The sequence below is a fragment of the Sminthopsis crassicaudata genome, chromosome 3 (genome assembly GCF_048593235.1).
Source record: "Sminthopsis crassicaudata isolate SCR6 chromosome 3, ASM4859323v1, whole genome shotgun sequence".
NCBI classification, from domain to species: domain Eukaryota; kingdom Metazoa; phylum Chordata; class Mammalia; order Dasyuromorphia; family Dasyuridae; genus Sminthopsis; species Sminthopsis crassicaudata.
In genome coordinates this window covers 544,798,399-544,814,018 of record NC_133619.1, presented here as the reverse complement: position 1 = coordinate 544,814,018, position 15,620 = coordinate 544,798,399, and the positions used below count along the sequence as shown (strand labels likewise).

The 15,620-nt window shown below is 38.4% G+C and overlaps 1 long non-coding RNA gene across 1 annotated transcript; it reads right to left on the bottom strand.

The window, feature by feature from the left end:
• Window positions 1-1,626: 1,626 nt before the first annotated feature.
• On the bottom strand, window positions 1,627-11,714 carry LOC141559797 (uncharacterized). Its single transcript, XR_012487554.1, has 2 exons — window positions 11,441-11,714; window positions 1,627-2,552 (listed from the first exon to the last, which is right to left on the bottom strand). It is a non-coding gene; the product is annotated as an uncharacterized LOC141559797 (long non-coding RNA).
• Window positions 11,715-15,620: the final 3,906 nt, after the last annotated feature.

The window sequence follows — 15,620 nt, the reverse complement described above, 5'->3', positions numbered from 1 at the left end:
GAGCCTGAGTAACTAAGGCTTAGTGTTCTCCACTCTAATAAATAATACAGTTACCATGTTAATAATAATAACTAATATTTACATAACCCTGCTAAGTGCCAGATGTCATTTATATCCCTTTATAAATAGGATTTCACTTGAGTCTCACAATTCTGGGGGATAGGTGCTATTATGAACCCTGTTTTACAGGTGAGGAAACCAAGACAGACAGGGGTAAATGACTTGCCCAGAATCATACAGTTAGTTAGTGTCTGAGGCTGAGATTAGAACTTGGGTCTTCCTGATACCACACCTGGTGCTCCATCTGATGCTCCACTTAGCTGCTCTTGTTGGGATGCCTCTTTTGGAGGTTTTTTCAGAGTTATTGGAGGAAAGATCTAAGTCATCTTTTTAGTCATATGACTTCACAAATTTCTGGAATAGGCTGTAAGGTCATGGTTCTGGGGATCACAGATTGGTATTGCTTCTTCCTTCCCTCTTCTTTCCTCCATTGCCAAAGGACAAGCAGAGAAATGGTAAGCAATGTGGCTTCTTGGCCTCCGAAAAAGGTCAGTGTTCTGGGAGACACATCTTTTTTGTTCTAGCCTTCTGAGCTTAGATTTGACCACCATCTATCTTCTCTTAATGAGATTTTTTTTGGATGGAGAACTAGTTAAATAACAGCCTCATCTACATGGAAACTGTGATGACTAAAATCGTCTTCTATCAATCAATTCATCAACAATTCTAGGAGAAAAATTCATAACATTTTTTGTATCATAGTGGCAGGCTGGTAGAACCTATAGAATCCCTTTTCAAAACTTATGTTTTACAATATAAAATGTGTAGAAAACCAATTATTTTGAAATAAGGATATTTACATATTTGTGAGCATAGAGTTGTATATCTGAATCTGAATCTTTATTTAGATATGCATATAATTTTTCTATTTAAGTTTATGGATTCCTTGAAATCTATTTATGAACTCCATGAACCCTAAATCTAGTAGCTGGGAAAACAAAAACAAAAATGAACCATTCTCTGCCCTTAAGTCTACATTTAATTAAAGGATACAACTTGGATATATAGACATATAGATATTACCTATATTATATATAGAGAGATAATATATGGCATATGTTAATATAATATATATTATTATATTTATTTTATATATATTTTATCTACATTTTATATTTCTCACATGCAGGGATGATTTCAGAGAGCTCTGGAGAGACTTACATGAACTGATACACAGCAACAGCAAGATTATATGATAATCAATTCTGATGGACACGGCTCTTGTCAACAATGAGATGATTCAGGACAGTTCCAATGGTCTTGTGATGAAGAGAACCATCTACACCCAGAGAGAGGGCTGTGGGAACAGAGCGTGGAACACAACATAGCATTTTCACCATTTTTGTTGTTGTTTTCTTGCATTTTGTTTTCTTTCTCATTTTTTTTTCTTTTTGATCTGATTTTGCTTGTGCAGCAAGATAACTGTAGAAATATGTATAAGAAATTGCACATGTTTAACATACATTGGATAACTTCCCATCTGAGGGAAGGGGTGGGAAGAAAGGAGGAGAAAAATTAGAACACAGGTTTTGTAGATGTGAATGTCGAAAATTATTCATGTATATATTTTGAAAATAAAAAGCTTTAATTTAAAAAAAAAAAGCGGTTACTGCAGTACTTCAGGGAAGGTAGTAAGGACCTAAACTGACTATTAGCCATGTGAATATAACAAGGGAATGGGTGTGAGAAATGTAGGGAGATGGTCTCTCAAAGAAGTGACAATAAATTAGATATTGGGAGTAGAGTTGAGGAAAGATGAAGACGACTCTGAAATTATGAACCTGGGAACTAGAAAGATCGTGGAGCTATTGACAGAAATAGGGAAGTAGGAAAAAAGGCGGGTTCTGAAGGAATGGTTTGAAGTTCTCTTTTGGCCGTGCACGTTTCAAGGCATCTCCTGGACATTCAGGTGCAAATTTCCAATAGTTAATTGGTGATGGAGGAATGGAGCTTGGGAGATAGACTAGGGCTTGAAATACACATCTACAGGGCAGCAATGGGCAGAGGCGAGCATGGTAACGCCCAAAGTTCTTCCTCTTATAGCAACAACATTAGCTCTTCCATTGTTCTCACCACTTTGCCAGTGCTTCCTCCAGGTACTTCTCCTTGGGGAAGAAGGGGATAAGTGTGGCTGGTCCTTGTGGTCTGTCTGTGGACCCAGAAGTCTGGAAAGACTTAAACACAATCTTATTTTCCATTTCCGAGGGACCTACCAGAGCCAGCGTTATTTATTTGCCGGGTCGTGCTCACAAAGCTGGTTTTCCTCTAGATCTCTCCACGTGTCCCAGATTTTAGTGGAGTGCTGAGGCTCTGCATGGGTTCCCCTTAGCTCCTGCTTCAGGAGCAGCTCACCTCCTGTTTTGGCCATCAATCTTGGGTGAGATTCTTCTTGCCACTGGTGCTGTGTCCCAGCCTTTTCAACCCCGTGGGGATTCTCCTTCGTCCTCAAGGAGACCATCCACTTTAATTCTTCAGAGACCGCGGCCACACAGCTTGAAGAGAAAAAGGAAGACATAATGAAATACATGTGTGTCTCTGTGAGTCCATAGAACAAAGGATCTATGATGTCATTTGTCAGTACAAGCACCGCCTCTGCCTGTAAATCAATCAATAAACATTTATTGAGCATCTACTATGCACTAGATATTGCCCTAAACACTAGAGATACACAAAGATGCTTGCCTTTAAGGAGCTCATAAACTAATAGGGAGACAGCATGTAAACAAAAAAATATATATATAAACAAATATATATGCAATAAAAAGAAGCAATTCACATTAAAAGTAAAAGGCCTGAGAAAGGCTTCCTCTAAAAGGCAAGATTTTAGTTGAGACTGAAAGGAAGCCAGGAAAGGAGTTGGCAAAAATGAGGGGGGAGAATTTTCTAGGGAATAGCAAGAGAAAATGCTTGGAACAGACAGATCGAGTGTCCTGTTCGTGGACAGTGTCATTGGATTGAAGAGTACATATCTGGGAATAATATTAAAAATGGGACAGATAAGAGGGGTCCAGGCTATCCCAGAGAGAGGATTTGGTCCTGGAGTTTACTGAGTAGGAGGTGATGTGATCAGACTAGTGTCTCAGGAAAATCGCTGAATGCCGCAGGGAGAGACCTGAGGCAGGCCGACCTACAAGAGGGCCAGAGCAGGGATCAAGCTGATTAATGCATGAGTTGGTGAAGGTAGACGAGAGATACTGCCCAGGTATAATCGAGAGGCTTGGGCCACAGGTTGGATATGGGAAGCAAGAAATAGTGAGGAGTCAAGAATGGGACCCAAGTGGTGAGCCTGAAAGACCGGAGGATGCTATTATTCTACACACTGATAGGCAATAGGAGGAAGGGAGCATTTACTTGGAAAAATAAAGGGTTCATGTAGACATGTTAAGATGTCTGCTGCTCATCCATCTTGAGGTTTTTAAAAGGTAATTGGAGACGTAAGATTGGAAGTTAACAGGTTTGATTGAATCCACTGAGGTGTAGTCTGTATTTCATAGAATATGCAACCACAGGCAAGTCACTTCACCTAGTTGTAGCTTACTTAAAAGATTATATTATTAATGAACTGCCTATCCTTGTTGGTAAGTGGAGTTTCCTAACTAAAAGAAAGCATAGTCTGTATCCAAACAATAATAATTTAAAAGACCAAAATGATGTATTCTCCTTGAAGGCCTCAGTTTCCTCATCTATAAAATGAACTAGAGAAGGAAATGTCAAACTATTCCAGTATCTTTTCCAAGAAAACCCCAAATGGGGTCACAAAGAGTTGGACGAGACTGAACAGCAAAGTCTAAGAACGAAGCATCTATGTGCTTATTCTTGTCCTCCATGCCTAAAATGTAACCTAATTCCAGTTTGGGATGTATATAGGATCGTAGGGCCCCATATAAATAATTAGAAGAGACCTTCTAGGTCATTTGACCCCTGAGAAGACTTGCTGAAGGTCACACAGATGGGAAGTGGAAGAACCAAGATTCAAACTGAGATCCTTTGATTCTTTGGCTAGTGCTCCCTCCATCCCTACCTCAAATCCCCCCGTCCATCCCTATGCATGGCAAGTTTTTTTTATTTTATTCTATATATGTCATGTAGGAAATAGGGTCACAAAAAACCCTACAGAGCTTCTGATCGAATCTATCCTCTAGACAAGGATAGATTCTCATAGAGAATTAACTTATGATTACATTGGGAGCACAATGGGATTCGGGCCTAGGTATTGACACAAAATCCCTCCCTTTTCCTACAAAATCAAACTGCTCACTGTGTTCATATATCTTTCTAACCTAAATGTGAAAGACGTACTTTACATGACTCCTGCAGTATGGGCTGTAGGACAGAGGAAGACATAACTTGGAATTCAGATAAATGCTTTTGGATGCTGCTCAGGAGAGGGTGGGGAGAAGGGGCCATTATTATGAGTAGCAGGGATTTCTGCCTCTTAATTGTGTTTCAGTCAGAGTTAAGGAAACTTGGAGATTTAATGAAGTAATATTGAACCCTGAGCATTCTTAGAAAATTGTGATGATGCTGATTATGTGCTGACAGCAGAGCATTCGCTCTGAGCTGTTTTCCCATTAACAGTGATCAGTTTGCTCTCATCCATCCCTAGCGTCTCACCAAGCTCTCTCTGCCAACACTGGTGAGGCTGCTAGCTGAGGCCCTGGAATAGAGGGATGCTAACCGGCCTTTGCGAGGATTAAATCCATGACCTTCTCCTCATTAGTTCTGTGCTCTCACCAACTGGGAAATAATGCAGACTCTCTAAGTGTTAGCAAATACTGACCTAAACAGATACTGGGGGGAAAGGCAAACATTGTCCCTCTCACATCAGCACAATCTGTTTATGGGAATTGAAAAGACAGAGAAAGCCCTTTTACAGGGCATTTCTGGGTCAGTAACTCTCATCTCATCTTCTAACCACTAATTACTGGATTATATTAGCAAATTATTTTTCTAGCCAATCACTAACTCAAGGCTTATCACCCATTCCTCCAACAAACATAACAGTATTTAAATTTTCCCTTCTTTTATTCTCCCTTAAATGTCAATGACTTCAGTATTCTTAAACCCCAAACTTGTAAAAAAAAATTTTATACTAAATTTTCCAAGTTGCCATGCATGTGTATATATATATTAAAGATAACCACTTCTCTGAATCCTTCAAGGCCTGATTTAGGTCCCATAGGACAATATTTCATCCTTTTTCAAACTATTATAGCACTTCTAATGTGAACCACATCATGCAATAATTTATATTATCTTTTCATACATGTTTAACTTAGCCAGCACTACAGCTAAGAATTTTTGTGCCTGACTTAAGTACCAGAACAAGTAATGTAAAGTGTGCCCTCAATTGAAGTGGGAGATGGAGAGAGAATTGTGAAAGGGATAAAGAGAGTAACGGAGATCTTGGTCACCCCTAGTTTCATTTAGAAGCCTTCTATTTTAGCTAATCTCTCTTGCAAACCCGTTACTAAGCTCTATTTTAACTGTGCTAGTGCTCTTAATGCTCTCCAACACTTGACACCCTTGGACAAAGCACCATTGGCCCTGCCTGCCCTGGTTTGGGCCCTTGCTGTTTCATTTAGATAGCAAACTTTTAAAAGAAAGAACACAGTTCTCTGTTTTTTGTTCCCCCAGCACATCACATAGTGGCCTGTACATATCAGTGGGTCAATAACTATTCAATTGATTGACAGATCAACTATTTATTGATTATGCTTATTTAGAATGGCATCAAACAGTTATTCACAACATTGTGGTATTATTATGGACATTCAGAGTATCTCCGGGCTTAAAACTAACTCTGAAAAAATATCAATGTTCCTAACAATTCTAATCAACCAAAAATTGATAAATATAAAAAATTTAAGCAATTTTTTCTCAAGTTGATTGCAAATTATTCAAGGAGCATGAGAGAAACAATTCTCTGCTCTTTGTTCTGTTTAGATTTTAAGTGAAATGGGAATATCTCCTGCCTAAACCTTCCCCAACCAAAGAAAGCTTTTCCTCAGAGCAAACCTGAAGAGGTTGGCCCTTCGGGATTGATCTGGGGGAAAGCATTTTTGTATGGACAATTATTTACATGCTGGAATAGGTCGCCAGGTATATTCTGATGGCCTGATTCACATTCCCTCCTAGTCAGTACTAGGAGGGAAACCAATCCTGATGTTACTATAGCATAGTTGGAAGTGAATGTAAACTCCTTGAAGGTTCATATTTATTGAACAAAGGCTTCCCAGGTGTTGGCTCCTGATATTAATAAATGACAGGCTAATTCAGTTATAGACTAAAATCAAAGAAAACCTAGATCAGAATCTTGTCAGTGACAATTAACTCGCTCTATAATGCCTCTATAATGCCATCTGTAAAGAGGGCATAATTTATTTCAATACCAATATTGTGTGTATCAAATAAGGTAATATTTATGAAAATTGCTTTGCAAACTATAAAGCACTATATAAATACCAATTATTGTGGTATGAGATGAGGTTTCAGAATAAGAATCTTCCAAAATCATCTTTATATCTAGATACACAGAACCACAGAGATTACATATCCCACCCATTTCCTGGAGGAAACTAGAGGCATGGGGAAATGAGGATGTAAAATGACTTATCTGAGGGTTCTCAGCAAGGAAGTGACAAAATACTGAGAGAATGAAGTTGCTACATTTGCTGCGATTTCTCCCTTCTCTCATCACTTTCCATAAGACTTAGTTCCTGATGCATATGATGCGTATATATGCTCCAGAAATCATTGCATGAGTATATATGCTGTCTTCCCAACTAGATTGTAAGTCCTATTCTGGTGGATTTGGAACTCCCTTGGGCATCCAGTCCAGGACTTTTTACATGCTCAGTGCTTGGCTTTTTAAAAATGAGGGCAATTGGGCATCGAGGTGGCGCAGTGGATAGAGCACCAGCCCTGAATTCAGGAGGACCCGAGTTCAAATCTGATCTCAGACACTTAACACTTCCTAGCTGTGTGACCCTGGGCAAGTCACTTAACCCCAGCCTCAGGGAAAAAAAAAATTCTGCTAAAAATGAGGGCAATTAAGAATGATCTATATCACAATGTTGTCATAAGAATCAAATGATTAATAAGTGTTAAGCATTTACTATATCAATATTAGCTGTTTTACTATCAGTAAGTGTTGGATGAACATGATTTTTATGGAAATGTTTTGCATAACTTCATGTGTGCTTTCTTAGTGGGGGTGGAGAGAATCTGGAATTCAAAGTTTTAAAAACAAATGTAAAAATTAATTTAGATATAACTGGGAAGAATTAAAATATTAAATAAAAAAGAGGAATATTATGTCAGGAAGGAGATACATGCAGGGGAGAAAGACAGACAGACAGAGAGAGACACAGACAGACAGAGACAGAGAGAGAGAGAGAAACAAAGAGAGACAGAAAGGGAAGGAAAGAAAAAGGAGAAGGGGGAAAGGAGAAAGGGGAAAGGGAAAAGGGAAAAAGAAAAGGAAAAGGGGAAAAGAAAAGGGAAAGGAAAAATGAAAAAGGAAAAGAAAAAAGAAAAGGAAAATCTCAGAGAACACCCTCTGGGTTTTCTGGCCAAAACAGAAACAATTGTTGGTTTCTCACTCTGAGCCATCAGAATCCAAACAATAACCAAGTGAGGCTTGGCCTGGGACCCATTGTTGGCCAATCAACTCTAAAAGAGTCCAATTAGGAACAGCCTTTTAGAAATATGGCCAAAAGGTGGTAGATGAGTTTTAAATTCTATTCCACCAGGGCAAATTTTAAATCTGTCAAAACTGCATCAGTGGTCAGTTCACGTTCTACTACTTTGGTTTATATTTGGCTGCTATTGCACCATAGCAACCCTTCAGTTTTGACTTGGGGTTCAGCCCCTTTCCCAAGTGACTCTGGCTTAGGTCTCCCATTCCCGCTCCCTCCCTTGGTATGAAAGACTTGCCCTTTGATCTGCCTGCTTGCTGACTCAAGGTATCATGGGTCATGTGGCTGACCCCAACCACATCCAGCCTCTCCCATTGCTGACTTCTTGTTCCATACAATACAGTACCTGGCTGAACCTGACCATCCTGGTGATCTTCGTCTCCATCCCCTCCATCCCCACTCCCAGTATACTGTATCATCTTAGGCCATTCCCTAGGGCAAAAATACAGTCTTTTGGGATTATAAATCTAAAGTTTGACAAAATAAAATCATGGAATGGAAATTATTTGCATTGATGATATCTCTACAAAAATGATTTTAAACTATTTGACCTTAGACAAATTACTGTATTTCTCTGGGCCTCTGTTTTCTCATCTAAAATATGAGGAGCTTAGATTAGAACATTTTCCAATGCATATAAATGAACGATATTGTCCTTTTAAATTTTAGACCTGCAATTTCATTATTGTCAGAAGCTCTACAAGCATTAACTTTTTTTCCACCAATTCGGCCCATCAACACCTTCCCTATAATTTATAATCTTAGAGAGAAGTTTAGGGATACTGACAAGTTAAATGATTTGTCCATAGTCACACAACCAGGATTTGTCTAAGATAAAACTTGAATCTATATCATCCTAACTTTAATACTGGTTCTCTATAATTCCATACTGACTGTCAAAGATTAGACACATCAATAATTTAATTTTTTAAATAATAAAATTTAACATTATTTTTTAATTTTGAGTTCCAAATTCTTTTCCTCGCTTCAGTTCCTTTGATTGAGAAGGCAAGCATTGTGATATAATTATCAGTTCTACATACGAAATTACAGAAAGCACTTCTGTATTAGTCATGTTGCCCAAAAAACCCAAAATAAAGAGAACCAAAAATATATTTCAATCTGCACATCCTCTCTCCAGAGGTAGGTAGATAGCATTTTTCATTATGTGTCCTTTGGAATTGTCTTGGATTTGTATTGATCAGAACAGCTAAAATTTCATAATAATTGATCATCATCAAAATATTTATGTTACTATGTATTCTCTTGGTTCTACTCACTTCATTTTGGCTTCAGTTTATATGTCTTCCCCAGTTTTTCTGAAATCATCCCCCATGTTATTTCTTATAGCACAATAGTATTTCATCACACTCTTATACCATAACCTTTTCAAAACATTCTCTAAAATGTTAATAATTTTTAAAAGGGACCCCAAAAATAATAACTATAATTTTAAGAATTAGTAAAATTATACAAATTGTTACTACTAATAGTGACTCAACTACAAGTAGCCTCTTGAAAGTCAGAAATTCAGTATCTCTTCAGGTCTAATCCCTCTTCCCTATGGATCTGTTTTTCTCTGGAGAGTTAGAAACAAGAATTCAGTTACATTGTGAGGTGAGTTGGAGTTGGGGGAGGGATAAAGCCACTTGTCTGGGTGCCATTTTGGAAGAAGCTTGGTCAGCAGAAGCAGAGATTGCATCTAAGAACAAGTTAGCATGGTAGAATGAGAAAGAGAAATTGGATCTAGAGCCATGAAACAAGTTTAAAACCCAGCTCTTTTGCTTTGCTACTTACTACCTGTGTAATTTTCGCAAGTCACTAAATCTCTCTGGGTCTCAGTTTATTTAGCTGTAAAATAAGGTCCCTTCCAGCATTAAATTTATATGAGCCTTAGTTAGGAGAATACTAGTTATTCTGGAACTAGCCATCACTGATCACTCGGAATGTAAGTAACTCCCTCTTGTTTGATGTCCAGGCCAGGCTCTTCGTTTCCTGCTTGGTTAATCTCTTCAGTCTAGATCACTGATTCCCTCTGTAATAGCTTTCCCCATCTCTGAACCTTCTTGACACTTTAAGATTTCCCATTGTCTGGAGAATTCCAGTTCATGCTCCTGGTCTCCCTGGTCAGTCTCAGTCCAGCACTCCTCCCCATGTCCTATGTCTCTCCACAAGTGCCTTAGTTAAAAATAAACATCCATGGACTCTCTGCAATTCTCTGAGATCTATCTCTTGGATGACTCACAAAACTCTTGTTTTTCATATTCCATTAGAGGAAATAGGAAAGGCCATTGCAGAAAGAATCAATGATTTAGGTTGAGGAGCCTGATCAAAGAAGACTCAGAAAAGTAGGAAACAGAGCAAAATCTGGAGATCAAACCTGGGGGAGTCATTCCTCCTGGGTCAATATGCAAGTCACTTATAGCCAGTACCGTGACCAGCACTCTCATACTCTAGATCCGCAGTCACAGAATCCCTCTCAGAGGGTAGTGGCTCGAGTAGTAAAGAGAGGGGTTCTGCTGGAAGTTGAAACACACTTCCCCATTCCAGGGGAAATAGCGCCAGATGAGGAGATCATTAAGTTCTTTATCCAGAGGGAAAAGGACCCACATATGCAAAAATGTTTGTAGCAGCTCTTTTTGTGGTAGCGAAGAACTGGAAAAGGAGTAGATGTCCAGCAATTGGAGAGCTGCTAAATAAGTTTGTGGCACATGAAGATAATGGAATATATTGTACTTAAAAAAAAAATTAACAAGCTGATTATGGAAAGGCCTGGAAAGATTGACCCAAACTGAATGTTCTTCTCAGTAGTTCAGTGATCCACAGCAATCCCTATAGACTTTGGACAGAAAATGTCATCTGCACCCAGAAAAAGATCTGAGAGGACTGAATGTAAATCAACACAAATTGTGTTCACTTCTTTTTTCTGTTTTTTTTTTAAATCTCCCATGGATTTTCCCTTTTGCTCTGACTTTTCTCTCCCAGCATAATTCATAAAATAATGTGTATTAAAAACAAATTTAAAAAGTTCTTTATCCAGATTAAATTAGACATAGAACTTAATTCATGAAAATGTCCCCCAAACCAAACCACAGTGAATTCTGGCCATATGCCGCTGAGGTATGAGGCAGCTAAATGGCACAGAGCCCTGGGCCTGATGTCCAGAAGACCTGAGTAACCTCAGGCACTTACCTGTGTGACCCTAGACAATCACTTCACCTCTGTCTGCCTCAGTAAAATGGGACTCACACTAGCATGCAATCCCAAGGTTGTTCTGAGGATTGAGTAAGAAAATTATTATGAAGTATTTAGTCTGGGGTCTAGTGTGTACATAAATGTTGTTTTCCTGTTATTATTATCATTGGGAGGGACTGGTAATACCATTATAAATGGAATAGAGCCCCCTGCTGGAAAATTCAAAGAGGTTTTGCTTTAAAACTAAAGCTAAAGTTTCTATTTAGGCCCAGATGCCCAAAGACAGGCAGGAGCTGAGGCCTGGTCATAAACTGCTCCAAATGGCTTCTAAATGGTTGCCATGAGACAGCTTCACTCTGCCCGAGAGAAGCCTTAAATGATGGACTTGTAACAGGCAAACCAGACTGATGCTCGGAAAGCCTCCTTCCTCGCCTCATCCCACAATCTGGGCTCCAATCCCCCTCTGTTGCTCTGGCCTTCACTACCTGTCAGATGGCAGCTTTCAGCTTTCATTTCCCCATCTGTGAAAAGTTGGAGTTGGAGATGATTGCTAAAGTTCTTTCTAACTCTTTATCTGTAGGCCCTTGACCATTTTGACTGAGCAGGACAGTTACACTGAATCTCAGCCTTGGATCTGAACTGCCAGCTCATGGTCTGGGGCCCTCAGTCCTGGCCCCGGTGAGACTCCTCAGGATGGCCGTAGGAGCCCGTGCAATTAGACAAGAGTCCAGTCTCTGTGGCCCCCACAGAATGAGCCCAGGAGAGTCAGAAGGCAGAGAGGAAGGGTTCTAACAGGACGGTGCGATCAGTGTGTTGGATATCTTTGCCTAATTGTTCTTCCTTCATTACAACAATATCCTATTTATAGCAATAAAAACCAGGAGCTTGGAAGAGAGAGAAATAACAGTCACATTGCGATGTAAACAGAAGTTGGTAGAAGGAATAATTACCTACCTGGATGCTGTTTTGGAAAAAACCTGTTGGGCAGAGATGGCATCTAAGGCAAGGTAGAATGGGAAAGAGGACCTGGATCTGGAGTCGTGGAACTTGAATTCAAAACTCAGCCCTTCCTTCCACTTTGCCACTTAGAGACCTCCCTGGACCTCAGTTTATTTAGCTGTAAAATAAGGAGATTAAACTAGATGACTTCTGAGTCCTTCCAACTCTAAATTGACTGTTCTTAGTACTAGTCAGTCTGGAACTAGCCGTCAGAGACCATTTTGACCTCGATTCAGGCTCCATTAATGAGTAGATCACTTTAGGCCTGGATAAGCCAGAGAGAAATTCTAATTCAAACCTGTGTCTAGTCAGTTTTTCTGTGGCAGTGGTGATTTTGAACATACCTCTTTCTATTATTGTCTCCTGCATTTTGTTATTATTCTACAGAAACAGACATTTTACTGTCATCTCCCTACCATGTTGATACAATCAAAGTCTCATTCAGTTATATATCTATATAGATCTAGATATCTATATCTACATAGATATTTACATCTATATAGATCTTTATATAAATATATCTAGGTATATGTATATATAGATATCTATGTATAGATGTATAGAGAGAGATATTTGTATAGATATCTGTATCTATATAGATATAGATATATGCAGATCTATATAGATATAAATATATTTGCTGAGGCAACTGGGGTTAAATGACTTGTCCAGGGAAACACAGCTAAGAAGTATTAAGTGTCTGAGGCTGGATTTAAACTTAGGACCTCCTGACTTCAGGGCCGGCACTCTGTCCACTGCACCATCTAGCAGCCCTTTTAATTTTATGAAAAATTTATATTTTTAAAAAATTCTCTAGAACTTTCTTTTATTAAAGTTACTTTTTGAGGAAGATCTTCCTATGTATTATCATTATTTCTTTTTCTGAGCTTGTGTTATTCCAAGTAAAACTCAGCTTGTCTCAGTTTTTATATCATAGTCTGTTCCTTCAGAAACAACATTCTGCTTCATTAGCCCTTTCTGAAGCTAAACAATTGTCTGAAAATGTCAGCCATGCTCATGAGGCTAGGCCCTTTGGAGGGTGTTTCTCAAAAGCCTGAAGTTGGTTTGGTGTTGGGGATGAGGGTGTGAGTATCTTGGTTCATTTATGATGTTTTAGGAGCATATCAAGACTCTCAGGGCACAATAAGTCTGATTAGCTTGGAATCCTGAGTGATCTCTAAGTAAAACTGGAGAAAACATCACAAATCCCTGCTTGAAGAAGCTCGGTTGTGTCCTGGTCAGTCCTGGGGTTCAGCAGATAAGAGAATTTCATATGTGTGCTGAAACAACATTTCTGTACAGGAGCAGACTATAGAAAACTCGCTCTGGTTAGAAAATGCAGTGTAAACAATGTCCTGGCTTCCCCAAACTCACTGCCCGTGAGGTTATCCAAAGTATTTTTAAAACATCCAGACCGTTTAAAGCACTGGAGTAATGTCAATTCATAGGGACAAAGATTGTTTTCTATGTGATACCAAGCATTCAACTGAAAAATGGAAAACAGCCGTCCGAATGTTGTCGAATAGCTTAGTGTTTGGGGGGGAAGGTGTATAACTATCTGGATGGTTGACTGAATTTTTCACTTTTCACCTAAATGTTAGGGGATTGTAGAGTTACAATAATAATAACACAGTATAAAGTTTGAAACAAACTAAATTAATGTTCAATTGCCATTTTTCTTTACATAATTATGATATAGACAGCATAGCCAAAAGAATATCAATAAAATCACAAATCTGACCAATTTTTAAAATAAAATTTCAAATTCATATGGAACATTAAAATTTGAATGTTTTGAATATAGAGATAATTATCAAGATAATTCAACTCTTATATATACATAAGGACCTACTTTTGAGACCTGAATTAGCCAGCTAACCCTCTGTGCCAATCATATTTGCCAGATAATTGTTCATTTTTCCACTTGTCAATATTGAAAGAGTTCATAGGATCCCTGATTTGTTCCCTCCCAAAAACACTAAGACTGTTTTTGAATGTGATTTTTGAAAATATTTCTGGCTCAGGATAATGATTGAGGAGAGTCACTTTGTTTAATTTTGAATTGAACTGGGGATTAGGAAATCTGATTTCTAATCCTGGTTTCCTACTAATTAACTGTGTAATCATGAATAAGCTGCTTCAGCTCTCTGGGCCTCAGGATTTTCATTTGAGCATGAAGAGGCTGAACTAGATTGGAAGTTGGCAATAAATAAATTATATTTGAAAATATAAGGGAAGGAGGATGTGACCCTTGGGCCATAATTTGCCAATTTCCAGATTAGATTTATCACTAAGGAACAGGTAGGTGACACAATGTATAGTCAGGATGACTTGAGATACGTACTCATTACACCTCAGATACTTACTAATTATGTGACCCTGGGCAAGTCCCTTAACCCTGCCTGCCTCAGTTTCCTCATCTGTAAAAATGAGCTGGAGAAGAATGGCAAACCACTCGATTATCTTTGCCAAGAAAATGCCAAATGGGGTCATAGAGAGTTAGACATAGGTCCTTTCTACTTCTAAAGTTCTGTGCTCTTTGGATATTCTATGCATAGATGACTAAATCTTTAAAAATTAATGTTCTTAGTTGATGGAGTTAATGCTTTCTTCATTGGAGTTTAAAGATACAAGATATGTATAACTGTTGGGATGGGAAGGCAGAAAGTCTTACTGCAATAACCAGCTTATGTAAGGATTCATTGTTTAAAGGTCACTTAAGGATTTGGGCTCTTGTTTTCTTCTCTCTCTCCTTTCCAGACTTTTCTATACCACACAATGATGTAGTGATGACTGACAAGAAAAATGTTCTATCCATTATACAGGTTGTATCTCAATGTGCATCGGGGATGAAGTTTCTATAATGGAACTTCTCTGCTCAATAAAATTACAGCTCCCTTATGTGCATGCATCATTCATTAAGGTTGTGGATGCAATTTTATATTTTATACTGGAATTTTACCACAATACTCTCCTTGGGAAAAACTACATGGTACTGTGTGGTTAGAGCACTAGCAGTGGAGTCAGGAGGACCTAGACTCAGATCTGACCTTAGACACTTAACACTTCCTAGCTGTGTGACCCTGGTCAACTCACCTTATCCTAAATGCCTTGCAAAATAATAATAATAATAATAATAATAATAATAATACTTTCCTTGGAATCTAGACCATGGAGCTATGTAATAGGTAAAAAAGTGTCACACTGAGTAACCACTGGTTACTTTTGGCCTTGAAAACACTTTACGTACAGAGCAAAAGGGACCTAGCCCATACAGAAATCTATTACATTACATATAATATTTAACAAGACTCTAGTGGTTTATTTGCAAAAGAGATATTTTTAAAAATCAACCAGTGTTACAAAGTAGGTTTTGAGTCTTCAAATGAATATCTGTTCTTGCATCTACAATATTATATAAATAATGATAAGAAATCACATTTGTATTCATAGCACCAGAACTTTTAGAGTGCTTTCTTCAAAACAAAATTTTAAAATAGGAATGATGAGTACTATTATTCCCATTTTATAAATAAAGACCCAGCAAGTTGGCCGACATGTCCAGAGTCACATAAAGAGTGACTGAGCTGGCTTCAGAGTCAGGAAAACCTGGGGTTCACTACAAATGGACAATGAACCTCAAATATCCACATTGTTATGTGTTTT